The sequence below is a fragment of the Balaenoptera borealis genome, assembly GCF_965194805.1.
Source record: "Balaenoptera borealis genome assembly, chromosome: 3".
Lineage (NCBI taxonomy): Eukaryota > Metazoa > Chordata > Mammalia > Artiodactyla > Balaenopteridae > Balaenoptera > Balaenoptera borealis.
The window spans coordinates 40,486,357-40,492,356 of NC_138866.1; positions in this window are offsets into that span (position 1 = coordinate 40,486,357).

Here is a 6,000-nt window from a genome sequence, read left to right on the forward strand (position 1 = left end):
AATGTCATGGGTAATTTGATAAGCATAGCATTAAATCTGTAGATTGCTTTGGGTAGTATGGCCATTTTAATAATATTAATTCTTCCAACCCAAGAGCATGGGATATCTTTTCATTTCTTTGAATCATCTTTAATTTCCTTTATTAATGTTTTATAGTTCTCAATATATAAGTCTTTCACCTCCTTGGTCAGGTTTATTCCTAGGGGTTTTTTTTGTTTTTTTGTTTTTGGTTTGATTTTAAAAGTTATTGTTTTTTAACGTTTCCTTTCTGATATTTAATTGTTAGTGTAAAGGAATGCAACCAATTTCTGTATGTTAATCTTGTATCCTGCTGCCTTGCTGAATTTGTTTATCAGTTCTAGTAGTTTTGTGTGGAGTCTTTAGGGTTTTCTATATAGAGTATCATGTTATCTGCATGTAATGACAATTTTACCTCTTTCCTTCCAATTTGGATACCTTTTATTTCTTTTTCTTTTCTGATTTCTGTGGCTAGGACTTCCAATACTATGTTGAATAGAAGTGGTGAGAGTGGGCATTCTTGTCTTGTTCCAGATTTTAGCGAGAAGGCTTTCAGCCTTTCACTGTTATGTATTATATTAGCTGTCATAAATAGCTTTTATTATGTTGAGATATGTTCCCTCTATACCCACTTTGGTAAGATTTTTTTTATCATGAATAGATGTTGAATTTTGTCAAATGCTTCTTCTGCATCTATTGAGATGATCAGGTGGCTTTTGTCTTTCTTTTTGTTGATGTGGTGTATCACATTGATTGATTTGAATATGTTGGACCACCCTTGTGAACTTGGGATGAATCCCACTTGGTCATGGCATATGATCTTTTTTAAGTGTTGTGGATTCTGTTTGCTAATATTTTGTTGAGAATTTTTGCATCTATATTCATCAAAGATATTGGCCTGTAATTTCCTCTTTTAGTGATGTCTTTGTCTGGTTTTGGTATCAGTGTGATGGTGGCTTCATAGAATGACTTTGGGAGTGTTCCCTCCTCTTCAGTCTTTTTGAATAGTTTGAGAAGGATCAGTAAAAGTTCTTCTTTGTATGTTTGGTAAAATTTGCCTGTGAAGCCATCTGGTCCTAGACTTTTGTTTGTAGGGAGTTTTTTTTTTTAAATTACAGTTTCTATTTCACTTCTAGTGATCAGTCTGTTCAAATTACCTATTTCTTCTTGATTCACTTTTGGTGGGCTGTATTGTTTCTAGAAACTCATCCGTTTCTTCTAGGTTGTTGAATTTGCTGGCATATAATTGTTCACAGTATTCTCTTATGGTTTTTTGCATTTCTGCCATGTTGGTTGGTATTTTTCCCTTTTCATTTATTATTTTGTTTATTTGGATTCTTTCTCTTTTCTTCACAGTGAGCCTGGCCAGAGGTTTGTCAATTTTGTTTACCTGTCAAAGAGCCAGCTCTTGGTTTTATTGATTTTTTTCTATTGTTTTTTAATCTCTATTTTTATTTATTTCCTCTCTGATCTTTATTATTGCCTCCCTTCTGTTGACTTTACGTTTTGTTTGTTCTTCATTTTCTGATTCTTTTAGGTGGTAGGTCAAGTTGTTTATTTGAGATTTTTCTTGTTTTTTTGAGGAAGGGCTGTATCACTATGAACTTCCTTTAAGGACTACTTTTGCTACATCTCATAGATTTTGTATGCTTGTGTTTTCATTGTCGTTTGTCTCAAGGTATTTTTAAATTTCCTGTTTAATTTCCTCATTGACCCATTGGTTTTTTTTAAGTAGCATGTTGTTTAGTCTTCATGTAATTGGCTTTTTCTCATTTCTTTTTCTGTGGTTGATTTCTAGTTTCATGCCATTGTGGTCAGAAAAGATGCTTGAAGTAATTTTTGACGTGTTTCTATGCAAAGTTCAAAGGGGTGACTGGAGATGGAAAAGAAAGGACAGGTGAAAACTACTAAATGGAAAGCACTGAAAAAACTTCCTTACTAATTGGCTATGACAGATGAAAAAGGCCTCAATTTTGATTTCTAGATTTTGAGCCAGTGTTACTGGAAAAAATTAGGGGTTAGGAGGAGGAGCTGAAGATAATAGGGAGGAGAGAAGATAGTAAGTTTAGATATTCATATATTAAGATTGAGCTGGTGATTGATGACTCATGAGTGTAGCAGGCATTTGAAGTTATATGACTTATGTTTAGAGAAAGGGTTAGGGCTGAGAGTATTTTAAAATTTCTCACTCATTTAACAAAAGATAGATGGATGGGGATATATATAAATTTTGAAATCCTACACTTGGAAGATGGTTGAATTTATATTTAGGTTATGAATCAGTGGTTCTATAAGGCAGAAGCAGCAAGCAGAACAGAAGACAAACAGTTGAGTGCTGAGTCTTATGGAATACTCAACCCCCTATGGTTAGGGGGTAAACAAGGAAAGAAGAGTCAGAATAGGTAGTACGAGAAGTTAAAGGAGAATGAAAGCCAAGTGCACAGAGAGTTTCAAAGGGGAGGTTGTAAATGGCTTTAACAGCTACAGAGAGGTAAGGAAAAATAAGGATTTAGAAATAATAAGGAGACCACTGATGGCTATGGATATGTGGTTTCAACAGAGTAATGGAGGTGGAATTATAGGGTGATGGCTAGGTGCTGAGGAATGCTCAAAGGGTTTAAACCACATTTTGGTAGTAAATGAAAGAAGAGCCTTTAATTCAATAACATTACTTTAGTACTTACTATAAGACCTATACATTGAAAACTCAGAAATATTTCACAGGGAAATTTTAAAAGACCAAAATAAGTAGAGAGATAGGTACCATGTTTATAGATTTAAAAACTCAATTCTCTTAAAGTTTATAAACATAGATTCAATTCAACCACAATCAAAATCTCAACAGGCTGTTTTTAGAAGCTGACAAGTTGATATTAAAATTTATATGGAAAAACAAAACCCAATCTTGGAAAAAAATAAAACAAAGCTGATGGACTTATACTACCTGATTTCAAAATTTTACTATAGGGACTTTCCTGGTGGCACAGTGGTTAAGAATCTGCCTGCCAATGCAGGAGACATGGGTTCGATCCCTGGTCTGGGAAGATCCCACATGCTGCAGAGCAACTAAGCCTGTGCGCCACAACTACTGAGACTGCGCTCTAGAGCCCGTGAGCCACAACTACAGAGCCCACGCACCACAACTACTGAAGCCCGCATACTCTATGGCCTGTGTTCTGCAACAAGAGAAGCCACTACAATAAGAATCCCGTGCACCGCTACAAAGAGTAGCCCCCACTCGCCGCAACTAGAGAAAGCCCACACGCAACAACGAAGACCCAACGCAGCCAAAAATAAATTTACTATAAAGTTACAGTAACCAAAACAATGTGGTAGTATCGTAAGAACAGACAAATAGATCAATAGACCAGGACAGAAAGTCCTGAAATAGACCCTCATGTGTAAGTCACTTGATTTTTGCAAAGGCGCCAAGGCTATGCAACAGGGAAAAGTTTTCTCAGCAAATGGTATTACAGCAATGGGGTAAATATATGAAAAAAATGAACCTCAACCCCCACCTCATACACTTCACAAAAAATAATTTGAGATATATCATTGACCTAAATATAAAAACTAAAGCTATAAACTTCTAAAAGGAACATATGAGGACATCTTTGAGAACTTATGATAGGCAAAGATTTATTGGATTGACAGCGCCAAATGTTGGTGAGAATGTAGAGAAACAGGAGCTCTCATACATTGCTGGTAGGAGTGCAAAATGATGAATAACTTTGGAAAACCGTTTAGCAGTTTCCCATAATGTTAATTAAGCATATATCTACCCTATGACTCAGCAATTCCACTCATAACTATTTGTCCAAGGGAGATGAAAACATCTCCACACAAAGACTTGAGCAATAACGTTCACAGCAATTTTATTCATAATAGCCCCAAACTAGAAACAACTCAAATGTGAATGGATAAACAAATTATAGTGTAGCCATATAGTGGACCACTACTCAGCAATGCAAAAGAATGAACTATGGATGTAATCAACAAAATGATGAATCTCAAAAACATTATGTTGGGTGAAAGAAGCCTTACACAAAAGAGTACATACTGCATAGTTCTGTTTATATAATGCTTAAGAACAGGCAAATTCAATCTATGGGGATAAAAGTTTAATTAGTGTTTGTCTATGGTGGGTAGGAACTGACTGGGAAAGGAGCATAAGGGAACTTTGTGGAGTAATGAAAATGGTCTATATCTAGATTAGGGTGGTGGTTACATGGGTGTATACATTCATTAGTTCATAAAATTAACTTTAAGATCACTGCTATTCACTGGGTATTTTACCACAAATTTTTTTTTTAATCCAGAGGGACCAACAACAGAATAGAACTGGAGAAGCAGGTGATATTTTTCAGTTTTTTTCATAGTATAATTAATTGATTAATATTTCCTTTTCACTTCAGGACCAATAACCATTTAAATGTTTAAACAATGAACCATTGTTTAAAGTTCATCATCTACTTATTAGATTCCTATTATACTTTGAAGAATTCTGAAAAAGAATGGCAAGCTAATCATTCTCTTCTGTCAGTCATCCTTCATATATTCTTAAAACTCTCAGAGTAGAATTAGACCTAAAAACTAATCCAATCTAACAACAGATATCCTAAGGTTAGTCACTGTTTTTTTCCTAAGCCATAATTTTTTCTTAAGCATGATTACTAGAATAGTGACTGACTCTCAGTAGGTTTTCAATAAATATTTGTTGACTGACTTTTGACTAGTGACAAAAATAATCACCCCCCCAACAAAAAAAAACAAATAGATCATTGAATGTCCATTAACATTATGAAGGATAAAGTTAAAAAGCTACAAGCTACTTATATTTCACTCATTTGGTATTAGTATCAGAAAGTATCATATTCTATTGTTTCAACAAAAATTTATTGAACATTCCCAGTGCCTGAGTCCTAGACATGGAATATTGGAGATAACAGAACAGTGTCCCTCCCCTATAGAGCTTACATTCAGTGGGTGAGAGAAAGTCAGTAAAAATAATATGTCAGGAAGTAATAAATTATATGAAGAAAACTGAGGAAGTAGGGTAAGAAGCTAGAGAGTAACAGAGGAACTATTTAGATAAGGTGACCTAGGAAAATCTTATTCTGAGGAGGTGACACTTGAGTAATAACAAAAATGAAGTGAAAGATCCAACAATATGAAGGGCATAAAAGGGAGGATGTTTACAATATGAAGGGTAATAAGAGAAAAGGCCTTTAGGTAGAAGGCAAAGTTCTAGAATCAAAAATAAGTTAGGTGTGTTCAAGGAAGGACTGAGTGAGGAAGGAGAGGTAGGCGATGAAGTCAGTAAGGTAAGCAAGGACTATTCATGTAGACCCTCAGGGGCCTAGGTAAGGAGTTTGGATTTTATTGAGAGTACAATACTATGTCATTAGAGTTTTGAATTGGGGGATTGGAATGGTGAATATCAGAGTGACATGATCTGATTTATGTCTTGAAAAAGTTAGCCTGCCTGCCGTTAAGACAAAATGACTGTAAGGATTCAGTAGTGCAGCCACAGTTTTGATGGTGACCACAGGCCATTATATCATTTTCAAGTCTCACGTTTGAACTAGATATGAGAATTTTGAAATTTAGAAGGCAATGTCATAACTTCTTTGAGCTACATCTAAAGAAATATTTAGGTTTCCAAATTCTGAACGACTTACTTGGTGAAATACTTGAAGGTTAAAATTTGTTTCTTACTAACTTATGTAGTTCACTCAGTTATTTAAAAATATTTACACTAACTATATGCAAGGTTAGTCCTCTGCTAAGCACTCTGAGGACATTCAATGCACAGTAAAGGACACCAGCTAGAGGTTGTTCCTCTGGTATTTTTTTTTTAACTTGTTGTTGTTGTTGTTAGCAGTATTGCCTCTTATTTTCAGCACTTATTTGAAACTGTTTTAGCTCACCAGTCTAATTAAAATTTTGCTTAAACCAGTTAAATATTTTTTATTTCTATAT